Genomic DNA, 12923 nt, shown 5'->3' with positions numbered 1-12923 from the left:
GTCATAAGTATACTAAAATATGAACATGAACACTAGGAGGTACACAATAACATGCCGTCACATTATAAACTTTAGAATAAAGATCTGAGAGAGAGAGAGAGAGAGAGAGAGAGAGAGAGAGAGAGAGAGAGAGAGAGAGAGAGAGAGAAATGTCACTGTTATTTATACAATAGAACCCATGTTCAGCCAATAGGAACAATGGGACATGGGCTGATATGAAACAGTGAAAATGACTCATTCATTCACATATTCAACAAAGATTGTACTGCACACCAAGTGCTTGTCATCAGTGATGTAGCTGTGAGCAAGAAAACATCCTGGCTTTTAAAATGTACTGAAAGAAGCATACAGTAAACGGGAAAACAAATTTACATTTTATGATGCATAATGCATTGTAGTGACAGATATTATGAAGAAAAATACACTCAAAATATATATTTCTCATTCAAAATCATTAGAATGTTTGGCCACTCTAGTCCTACCTTCTTTAACAATATACACAAATAACCCAAATAACCACATATTTAATTATAGTTGAGAAATATTTGCAAAAGATCATTAAGGCTTCAGTGAGAGATACTGAGAAAATAAATTGTGACATAAAATATTGAATAAATATTATACAATTTGTCAATAGTATTTAGCATTAATGCTTACAGATCTTTGTAAACTGGTGCTATTCACACAAGACTTATTGTTAATTGCTCATTTTAAAAAAGGTCTTACTGCAATTAACATAATAAAAGTCAGACTGGTACATTGGCTTTTAAATTCCATTTGAATTTTTCTTCCCTAACTCTGCTTGTTCATTGTTTCCATTCCACCACTGACATATTCCTATCACTCTTGACTCCACACATAGGCATCCTCTTTGGTATAAACAACTTCTAGCTCATTTGAATTAATACAAAACCCCATTCTATTTAAATAATATCCTGAAGTTAGTAATAGTTTGAAGTTTTTCTCAACTCAGAGGGAAATGACAAATTGAAAGCATACCTATTAATATTCACATGTGTCATCAAATACTACTGAAATAAGCATTTTTGAAATGAAATACAAAAATGCATTTTCCTGTGCCAAGCAAATTTTCTGTATTTCTCTGCACATTCACCTAAAAGTTCTTTAGATATGTGCACATTTATCATTGTATCACAATGACATTTAATATATTAAGAAAAAAAGCTAACAAAATATCAAATTTAATATCCAGATCAAATGGTACCAATTCATTCACTAACTACACGAATCTAACAAGGTTATAGCTCTTCATAAAGTATCTAATTTTATATCATAAATTATTTTTACATGAAATAGATTTGTTACCTTATCTTTCCTTCACTTATTTCTGAAAGATTTGTCTTAAGAGAAATGTATATGTGATTTTTAAATCTGTATTGTGCAAATTTAAATTCTTATCAGGATGACAGAACAAATATATTAAAAAATCTTTAAGAATAAAATTAATTTTAAATTCTACCTAATTACTTAATGTATGCCAAAAGTCTTGAAAATTGACTGTTGAAATTGAAGGATGGAGTTACATATAATGGGAACATTCAAAAAGTAATAAAATTAATCTTCATTGAAGTATCTTTTACTGTGTTTGTTCTATATTAAAAATAAGTGGATACTGACAGTCAGCTATTGGATGGATCACAGGGCCCCCAATGGAGGAGCTAGAGAAAGTACCCAAGGAGCTAAAGGGGTCTGCAACCCTATAGGTTGAACAACATGATGAAATAACCAGTACCCCCCTGAGCTCCTGTCTCTAGCTGCATATGAATCATAAGATGGCCTAGTCAGCCATCAGTGAAAAGAGAGGCCCATTGGTCTTGCAAACTTTATATGCCTCAGTACAGGGGAATGGCAGGGCCAAGAAGTGGGAGTGGATGGATGAGGTAGTGGGTGGGGGAGGGTGTAGGGGACTTTTGGGATAGCACTGCAAATGTAAATGAAATAAATACCTAATAAAAAAAGAAAACAATAAAAAATAAGAATGCCATTGTTATTACTAACATACTGACCAAGGAAATATCCAAGAATTTTTTGTATAACAGTATTTTTATTATTGTATATGCTATCATTTTTATTTTAAAATTTAGTAATTCTTCATTTTATTTGCCCTAAATTATATTACAACAAGTAGCAGAGATTGAATTAACGTGGATTGGTAAATTATGGGCAAGTGGATCCTAATGAAAAAAAAAAGATATTTGGAACATTGGATTAAAGATATAGAAAGAATATTAGCAGAAATAATGCTATCAGAATAAAGTAATTTCGGTTTCAGATTGGGGAAGTTAATTCTGTTATGAAGTAGTTTATGTAAATCTTGTGTTTCTGTGGAAGATTACTTTGCTTCTTTACTTAAGACAGAGTTCCATGTAGTCTAGGTAGGCTTAAAACTCATTATTTAACTAAGGACAATTCTGAACTCCTGATTCTCCAATTCCTACTTTCCAGATAGTAGGATTACAGGCATGTGCTAATATACTCAGCATACAGCCAATATATTTGATTTAACTGAAAATGTTTTGTAAGCAGCTAGAAAATTGCAAGAGTATTGATTTAGAATTTCAGTCAGGAATAGGCATACAGGTATTGTTTAAAAAGTGACTGTTATGTTTCAAAGACATTCCAAATAGCATCACTGTCCTCTTTGCTTTATTTGTATGAACATGGGAAGGTTTACTCTAAAATTGTTTGTTACTATAATTGTTACATTCATATTTCTGCTATGGGAAGATTAACTAAACATGTATGTCAAAGATGGTAAGTAAAGTTCTAAAGAGGACTCACAAAGACACAATTCACCTATCTCAAAATAATTCACGCAGACTACACATTCTTGTGAATAGGAACTCAAAGAGAATTCTTCATCTTACTTTAAGTGGTAAACTACTACTATTTAGGTTTCAAATACTACATTTTCAAATTGACATTTTAACCTATATATAAGTATTTTGCAAGTTTTTGCAATGTTTTGAAATTTAAAACAAGACACTTAATGCTAATATATAAAAATTAAAGTGTAAGGCATTAAGTACCATGATAGCCCACAGGAAAGACAGAATCTGTCTGTTGAGCCGTGAGCAAAATGTTGTCCATTCTTCAGCTGTATTCCTAACACAATCACAGTTTGCATTAGGTACTTCCAGAAGCCATATTTTCTTGTGATATATATTCACTGTATTTGTTAATTTAAAATAGCAACAACTTCATATGTCATACCTGTAATGCTAGCACTATTGAGTCTGAGATAAGATATTGCCATAAGTTTGAGGCCAGTATGGGTGACACTGTGAATTCTGGAACAGTTTAAACTACAGAGTAAGACAATTATCTTAAAAAACCCCAAATAACTAAGTGAATTCACAGATACACAGATATTGCAACAATTTAAATAAAAAGTCACTTATATAAGTGCATTCTGTGAAGAAAATAATTTAAGCATATAGACATGAAACAATTATGATCAAAAGGTTATGAAGATTAATTTACTTTTCCCCCTTAAATGCTAAGTCTTTTAAACAAAAGGCCTCCAGATTATTAAAGCACACTTTGTCATGTGCAATAGCAAATCCTTCTAAGAAACTATCAGTGTGGGTTTGACTCTTGAATCTCTCTTTAAATAGACTCCATAGGGAAGCCTTGATAAAGGATACAATGGCAGAGAAGACATTTCGAGTCAGTTGGAAAGCATTGAGTCTTTTAAAAGCAATAACTTTTTTTAGTATAGAATTAATAATATCCCCAAAAGGAGCTGTCTACAACTAAATCTGGCATTACCATTTTACCAGGTCAGATGAGGTTGAGGAGGGCAATACTGCATGTACTGTGAAGAGTTTGAAATTATTTTCTTTAAAAAAATATACACAATATCTCCTCACCTGACCTAACCCCTGAGACTTAAGTAAAAGCTGAATGGCAGTTCTTCTAAGGTAAAGGTTTCCAGCAAATAGACTGAGGTCACAGTTTTGTACTCATCTGATTGACAGTAAGATTGCCTAGAAGTAACTTTATAGAAGTGAAAAAATATGCAATGGCTAGGTTAAACAAATTGCCCTCCAACAACTTTTAATATTGTGCTGTTTTCCAATAGAATACTCTCCCTCATAATCATAAGCCTCAACATTAAATGTATTAGTCTTTGTTTTCCAAGTGTTTGGTTTTACGTGGTGTGTGTGTGTGTGTGTGTGTGTGTGTGTGTGTGTGTGTGTGTCTATGTGTGCTAAATGTTTTTTGTTTTTGTTTGTTTGTTTTTTGTTTTGTTTTGTTTTTCCATTTGGTTGGTTGGTTGGTTTTTTTATTTGTCTGTGTGTCTTTCTTTTTTCTTTTTTTGTTTTTCCTTCTTCTTCTTTTTTTTTTCTTCTATTTTCCCCCCCTTGGTTTTTCAAGACAGGGTTTCTCTGTATAGCTCTGACTGTCCTGGAACTCACTTTGTAGACCAGGCTAGGCTCAAATTCAGAAATCTGCCTGCCTCTGCCTCCCGAGTGCTGTGATTAAAGGTGTGTGCCACCACGCCTAGCATGTGTATTCAAATAAGAGAGAAAAATAAGATGTGGAGTTGGATGGGTGAGGAAGATATGAGAAGAAAATCTGTAATCAAATGTATTGTGTGAATTATATTAAAATAAAAAGGTGAACAGCCACTTCTATTGATAAAGGAATGGGACGAAAAGAAATCTCAAAGAAAAGAGGGACACTAAAGCTTACCCATTTTCATGGGGTCCTTGTGTATGGCTTACTGACTAGTAACCTGCCACTCAGTACATGAGAGAACTATAAACTGCTTTATTTCCTTAGAAGGCATTTCTTTGTAAATTCAGAGGTGAATCATCATTTTTGTAAAGAGAATTCAAGTATTAAATATTCAATTGCCTGTAGAATTTTCAGAGTTAATGCAAACAACATATAGTACCACAAATATCCTCGAAAACATTAAATTTAATTTACAAAAACTGAATAATTTTTAAAGTGACTATCAGAACTTCCTATTTAAACAAGCCCTGTAATTAAATAGTTTGTGAAGTTGAAAACAGAATCCCAGGCATAGCAAAGTATCCCTGTGGGTGAGGATTCCATGTCAAAGAACAAACAACATCAGGTAAGCATTCCATCATCAAATGGAATGCTCAGAATATTCAGCAGAAAAGAATTAGGGAAGTTGAGACAGTCAGTTTGCTTAACCAGTTGAGCTTTCTCTCAATGGCTTACCTTCCAAATTCTCCTTCTGATTGTACTCTCTACTATAACATGGGATAAGAGATGTAGGAAATGTTTTACTTTCTCACTTTTCTCAGGACAGAATGTTTTCTCTATTGTGGTGTTTACTCTCCCATTCACAGTTACAGTGGGCAGCCCATACCCTGATAAAGTGGCTCTGGAGGTGATAGCAATGATTAGGTATGAAGTTGGGGTGAGACAACAAGACAGCTGTGCTTCCAGAACAAGTTTTCCATTGAGTCCAATGTATATTACTACTTCTAAAATCAGAAATGAAGTAAAAATAGTCACCATTATTATTTTAATACAATATAATAAATTTTAGGGAGGGGACACTTATATGTTTTCAGTGAGCAATCAAGACATGTGATTGATAAAACAATTACATTTACAATAAAATCAAAATGCCATACATAAAAATAAGTTAAAATCTCATTTTTCCATGTTCTTTGCTCATTCTTTAACAAGAACACTTTCTGGTTTATAGTTAGTCTTAAGGGCTCCCTCTGCTCTAAGTAAGAGCACCCTTAAATGAAGCTGCTAGAAATAGGGACTTGTCATTGACAAGTAAGTCTGTGGTTTAAATTCTTCCTACAGATGCCCATATATTTTGGTTGATTTATTTGCCAACACATAAATTTTCCACTAGTAAATCTATATTTGGCTATTACTCCTCCATAGCACAATCATAAAAAAGGTTTTACATATACTATTATTTGTTTCTATAAAGACTGTCTGTATTCACTATGGGTTAAACAAAGGCACAGGGCTTATCAATATGGACTCATCAGAATATTTTAAGGAATTTGTCTTTGACAAATGTACTTCCTTTTCATAAACCAAACCTTAATGCCCATAATTTAAAGACGTTTGAGTTGTCAATAGAAAATTGAGAATTACTGGTGCATGGAATATATAATAGCATGTACTAAATCTACAATTTTGAATAAAATCATGAGGAAAGTAATTGTATATGGAGAAGAAATAGTTTCCAATTGTAATTTGATACACTTCAGAGTTCAGGAGCCAGAAAAATAAAGGATGAAGCAAGAAAGAAGACTGAAGGAAAAATAGTAATTATCTCATTAGATATGTGTACTATCAAATATTTTTTAAATTGAATTTGAATAATGTGAAGTGTTAGTAATGAATGAAAAAAGCATAAGGGTTGAAAAATTGACCAGTTAAATAGCAAACGTGTAAATTATAAATGACCATAACAGAACAATTTATATAAAATAGTTGGGAGAATCATATATAAAAGTAATTGAATGGTCCTTTCTTCCAACCCAGCTCCAAACTTTGTTTCTGTAACTCCTACCATGAGTATTTTGTTCCCCAATCTAAGAAGGAACAAAGTATCCACATTTTGATCTTCCTTCTTCTTGAGTTTCATGTGTTTAGCAAATTGTATCTTGGTTAGTCTAAGTTTCTGGGTTAATATCCACTTGTCAGTGAGTGCATATCATGTGTGTTCTTTTATGATTGGGTTACCTCACTCAGGATGATATTCTCCAGATCCATCCATTTGCCTAATAATTTCATAAATTCACTGTTGGATCTATCCCATATACAACCACCACACCCAGACACTATTGCATATGCCAGCAAGATTTTGCTGACAAGACCCTCATATAGCTATCTCTTGTGAGGCTATGCCAGTGCCTGGCAAATACAGAAGTGGATGCTCATAGTATCTATTGGATGGAACACAGGGCTCCTAAAGAAGGAGCTAGAGAAAGTACCCAAGGAGCTGAAGGGGTCTGCAACCCTATAGGTGGAAAAACAATATGAACTAACCAGTACCACACAGAACTGTGTCTCTATTTGCATATGTAGCAGAGGATGGCCTAGTCAGCCATCAATGGGAGAGGCCCTTGGTCTTGGGAAGATCATATGCCCCAATACAGGAGAATGCCATGGCCAGGAAGCAGGAGTGGGTGGGTTGGGTATCCGGGTGGGGGAGGGTATAGGGGACTTTTGGGATAGCATTTGAAATGTAATTGAAGAAAATATCTAATAAAATGAATAAAAAGAGTAATTGAATGAATCAATGTGAATCCAATAAGGTATTATGTCATGAGAAATAATGTAATACTTGTCCACAGGAATAATCTCACTGGAAAAACTGACAGTTCAGAGCATAAGTCTTCAACCTTTTCCTGTACAGGTCCAGATAAATAGTTTATATTCTCTGTGATATATTATTATGGTTGTGACCAGTAAAAGCTTGTTTTCTATCAGATGGAAGGATTTAGTTTATGCATCATGTTTTTCTGACCTGTAATACAGGGTAAAAGAGAATAACACAAGGGTTCTTCAAGAAGTAGAGATGGCAAATTTCGGATCTTGATACATATGATGACCAGTCCTACAGCAGCTTGAGTGACTGTAGAAGTGTCCCATGGCAGTGCTGGTGGCTATGGGTCTGGAAGCCTAAAGGAAGTATCCACAGAACCCCCATACACAGCTTACATAGGAAATCTCCCTTTAAAACTAGTTCCAGGTGACATAGATGCTATCTTTAAGGATCTCAGCATACAGTGGGTGCGGCTAGTTAGAGACAAAGACACAGGCAAATTTAAAGGATTCTGCTATATAAAATTTGATGAGGTGGATTCCCTAAAGGAATCTATGACTTATGATGGAGCACTCTTGTGATAGGTCACTTTGTTTGGCAAAAGGCAGAAAACAACATAAAGTTAGCTTTGGATTCAGGAACAGACCGGATAACAGAGGAATGGGTGGCTCTCAAGAATCTAGTGGTGGACCAGATTCCCGGGATGACTTCAACTCTGACTCCATCGATGGATGACTTTTAGTGGGTGGCGGGCAGTGCAGTCACCCTGGGGATCGGCGAGCAGACCTCCAATGGAGAGTCACTTTCAAGATGGTCCTCCTCTGCATGGTTCCAACATGGACTTCATAGAACTCACAGAAGAGCACAAGAGAGCACAGCTGCAGCTTAAACCTCAGACAGTGGCAACACCCCTCAAACAAGTAGCCAGTCCCAACTTAGCCACTTTGGGGGAGGCAGGCCCAGAGAGGAGCAAAAATGAGCTTAGGTTGGGTAGAAATGGGGCATGAAGAGCTGGAACAAAACCACAGCAAGACCACAGCCTGTGGCCCTGAAGGCCCCATTCCGGCCTGGCACTGTCCTCCTTAAGGAGGAAACAGAGCTTGTGAGTTCCGGTCGCAATTAACGAATGGTTTCTAGGAAATTCTTGGCTTTGCTATACCTAACTAATGCCTGTTTTGTGCTTTCTTTCTCTTTTCTTTCTCTCCCCTCTCACTCCTGGCCTCTTCCTGCTCCTTCCCACAAGGTGTGGATTTGGATCAAGTGTGGAAAGTGGGCTGAGGTGCTTCATCCTTCTTTGCTTCCTTCCTTCCTTCCTTTCTTCTTTCTTTCTTTCTTTCTTTCTTTCTTTCTTTCTTTCTTTCTTTCTTTCTTTCTTTCTTTCTTTCTCTTTCTTTATTTCCTTTATGTGCCCTGGCTATGCTCCAGATGTGCTGTTCTCTGCTTTTTCTCAGAGCATCTCTCCAACCTGCATGTCGAGTTCTGTGTTGCGGTGGCTTCTGGGAAAGAGCTGGAGCTACTAGCTAGGTGGCTGCTGGTAACTTGTTGGTATCCAGCTGGGATGAGCATGAAGAATTGGAGACATATTGCTTTAAAAGACAGAAACATGCTTGCTGGTCCTGACAGGTTGCTGTGTTTGCTGGCCTATCACCTACCACAACATCCTGTTCAGTCATAGCAGGCTCCTATCAAACAGCAAGGCCAGAAGGGTATAGGGGAGTCTGGACATTCTGCACTGGTGTGCCAGTGGCCACATGTCTTTACTCTTGCTCACTCTAAGACCAAGTAGAAGCTTGGAAATTCCCTGAATTTCCTGGACCATGGAGACCCCTTGGGGGCACAACCCCTGAAACTAATTGCTTCCTGCAGCTGAGGCCAATAAAAAGCAAGGGTGGTGCTGGAGCTGTACCAGGCAGCTGTGCTTACACTGAGTCTGTGCTCTTTCCTTTGTATCTGTCTGTTCCAGGGTGCTTTTCCCAAGAGGCTGCTCCCTGACTGTAGCTCAAGGCCTAGACCTGGCACTTTCTCTGATCAGTTGCACAGCTGTTGAAATGCTTAGTACTTGGATGTTTAGAAACCACTATGTTTGCTGCTTCCTTTGTGGGGCAGACCCCTGCTACCCCAGACAGTGTTGAGCACTCACTTAAGAGCAAGGGTATCAGGCTTTGCTTTTAGCTTGAACATCTATGTGTCAACAAATGGAAAATGATTTGGCACCAAGTCTCCATCTGTACCAGTTTTATCAGGGAGTGATCTGCCAGCCACTAGAGCCTTAAAGAGGGCTGAGTGGTGCACAGCTTCCTTATTAGCTAGCAGTTTGCTGCCAGCCTACCCCTTGGCTAACGATTGTCTTTGTCTCAAAGGCAATTTACAGAACTTTCACTTCTTCCCTTGTCTGCTATCTTCTCTGCTTCTGGCATAAGAACCATTTGGTAACACCAATACCTAACAAGACAGATACACATTCTGTGGTGGTAATCAAGTCTGATACTTTCAGATGATCTAATCCATTTCCAATGCAGAAAAGACAGAATAGGCACATCCATCCACGTTGCTGGACTCACAGCTGACTCTGTAAGAATGGAATTCCAAACACTTAATATATTCAGTTCTATGACCAAAAGTGATACTATGGCTATGGTATTTTGTGAATGATCTTTTAAATAAATAAATAAAACCCCTCTTACATAAACACACACACACAGAGAGAGAGAGAGAGAATAAAACAAGAAATCAAATTTTTGAATAGGGAAGCCTTTGTCAGATCTAATATGTATAGATATAGATCATAACTTGCTGAAAGCTAAAACAGTATCATTCACTTTAGTAACACGTTAAAGAAAAAAATATGGGTCTAGTACAAGTATGCCAAGACTATAAAATATTTTATTCCTTTTTTCCAAATTAGGAAATATTAAATCATATACTTGTCATAAATTATCTAGCTCAGTTCTTGAAAACATCTTTGCCTGTCCATTGTCCTGTTAGCACTAATATATCATTTTATTGTAAAGGAAAATCATGAAAATACAGGTGTCTTTTAATGGGTTCTTGCATAATCCTAATTCTACCTTCTATTCTTTAAATGTGTTAAAAAATAATAACTGGATTGGGATAAGAAGTCAAATGGCCAGAATTGTTTAACTCTTTTATCATACCAAACTGGGATCTAACTATATGCTAATCCATTCCTTTTTTTTTTCCTTTGAGTCATAGTAAGAAAGCAAATAAATCATCTTGATAATTTCTTTCCAAGCCATTTGTTTTCAACTTCGAAGAAGGTTTTTCTAAATATACTTAGCTTAGTAGAGAGATGTTTGTTCCCATTGTATAAAACAACTAAATTTTGACATCTGCAATTTAGAAAGCATTTTATTTTGTGAAGGTGTACTTTTCTGGCAGCCAACATCACATTAACAGAAAGTGCTGTAAACTACAGAGATTGCAAAAGAAATAGCAGGGAGGATACAGATATTTGAGAAACTCCTGTTTTCTGAGCAATTGAATATATTGACAAGTGCTTTCCAGCCTGCTCATCTTCTCTGCTTTTCTGAATTTTGAAGTAATTGCAAATGTCAGAGTCCTAGGCTCTACTGGGTTTGAGACCATATTATTTCTGTCTTGTGAATAAGAAGCCTGAAGCCACATTATAAAATGAGTTTAAAGTAGAAACAGCATAGATGAATTTTAAAATTTTAAAAGCAAGTGTATCAGAGTTCAGAGAGAATATTCTGAAAATAGTATCTTACATTCATGCTGAGAACTTAAAGTGCATTTATGATAGCATTAATGTTTTTCTCTATATAGCATGATGCTCCATAATTCTTGGTAAGAAATAAAATAGCACAGTTGAGGAGAAATGAGAGTAAACCTTGACTGATGTTAGATTTATTCTTGATAAAGGGGACATAATTTGTGCTATACTAAAACATCAGGGCATTTTAAGTTACAGGCAAAACAGAGTTTCACAATGCAGACCAACAAATTTAGGCATGAAGTATCTAAGATTTTGCTTATTTATTTATTCATAAAATAAAAATATCACTTCAAAAGTTGAAAAGAGTTGTGTGGTTTTTTTTGTAGAAAGCTTAGAGTTTTCGTGTAGTATGTAATTGACAAAGTGATACTTCTGCCAATTACATAAAAATAACATGTAAGAGCCAGGTGTGGTGGGGCATGCCTTTAATCCCAGCACTTGGGTGGCAGAGGCAGGCAGATTTCTGAGTTCCAGGCCAGCCTGGTCTACAAAGTGAGTTCCAGGACAGCCAAGGCTACACAGAGAAATCCTGTCTCGATAAACAAACAAACAAACAAAACAAAAAACAAAACAAAACAAAATATAAGAAAAACTTATTAATAAAGAATAAACTGACAAAATAAGATAGTTTATGCTGTCTAATGTTAATTACTGACCTGTAATTCTATGCAATGAATAAAAATATCTTTACTTTTCTATCTCAGAGATTATAGCAAATTATTGAACACCTTTGAGCAATACATTGAAAGGCCAGTGACTAAGCTACATTATCAAAACACCCATGGAAGGAGTTACAGAGACAAAGTTTGGAGCTGAGACAAAAGGATGAACCATCTAGAGATTGCCATATCCAGGGATCCATCCCATAATCAGCCTCCAAACGCTGACACCATCGCATATGCCAGCAAGATTTTGCTGAAAGGACCCTGGTATAGCTGTCTCTTGTGAGGAGATGCCGGTGCCTGGCAAATACAGAAGTGAATGCTCACAATCAGCTATTGGATGGGGTCCCCAATGGAGGAGCTAGAGAAAGTACTCACAGAGCTAAAGGGGTCTGCAACTCTATAGGAGGAACAACAAAATGAACTAACTAGTACCCCCAGAGCTCATGTCTCTAGCTGCATATGTAGCAGAAGATGGCCTAGTCGGCCATCATTGGGAAGAGAGGCCCCTTGGTATTGCAAACTTTATATGCCCCAGTACAGGGTAACACCAGGGCCAAGAAGTGAGAGTGGGTGGGTAGGACAGTGTAGGGTGGGGGGGTGGTATGGGGAACTTTTGGGATACCATTTGAAATGTAAATGAAGAAAATACCGAATAAAAATTAAAAAAAGAATTGTCATGATGTACTCCATAAATTTCTATAGTTCCAATATTAATTGAATAAGAAATTTGAAAGAAATTATGATTAAACTTGCTCTAAAATGATGGTAGGTACACTATTAGAGAGGTCCACTAAGTCTGTAATGTTACTGTAGAAATTGGTGGGGAAATCTCTAATTTCTATTGGCACAGGTGAGTGGCATTAGTGCCAAATTATGCATGGCACCAGAAATTTCCTAAATGAAATATGATTTCTTAGTGGGTAAAAGCTTTAACATGATTTCGGTGACTAAGTCCTTAACATAGAATGATTTAGACACAGGGATAATCTAACAAAATAGCTAACTATGAAATAATAATGTAGCTAATAAAGGTTCTTGAAATTTGTTTTCAAACACATACACACACACACACAAAAATCGTGTTGGAAAAAGAGACAGCAACGACTTGAAAAAGAAAAAAAGCCAACCAAACATTTCCTTATATTTCCATTATCCTCATATTTAATTAAATGTTCACAGTTTAAAGAATGTAGCA

At 36.1% G+C, this 12923-nt stretch overlaps 1 pseudogene; it reads left to right on the top strand.

The window, feature by feature from the left end:
- The first annotated feature begins 2759 nt into the window (after nt 1–2759).
- Nucleotides 2760–8288, top strand: LOC110286273 (annotated as a pseudogene).
- Nucleotides 8289–12923: the final 4635 nt, after the last annotated feature.

Source organism: Mus caroli, chromosome X (assembly GCF_900094665.2).
Source record: "Mus caroli chromosome X, CAROLI_EIJ_v1.1, whole genome shotgun sequence".
Lineage (NCBI taxonomy): Eukaryota > Metazoa > Chordata > Mammalia > Rodentia > Muridae > Mus > Mus caroli.
This window is presented reverse-complemented; position numbering and strand designations above follow the sequence as displayed.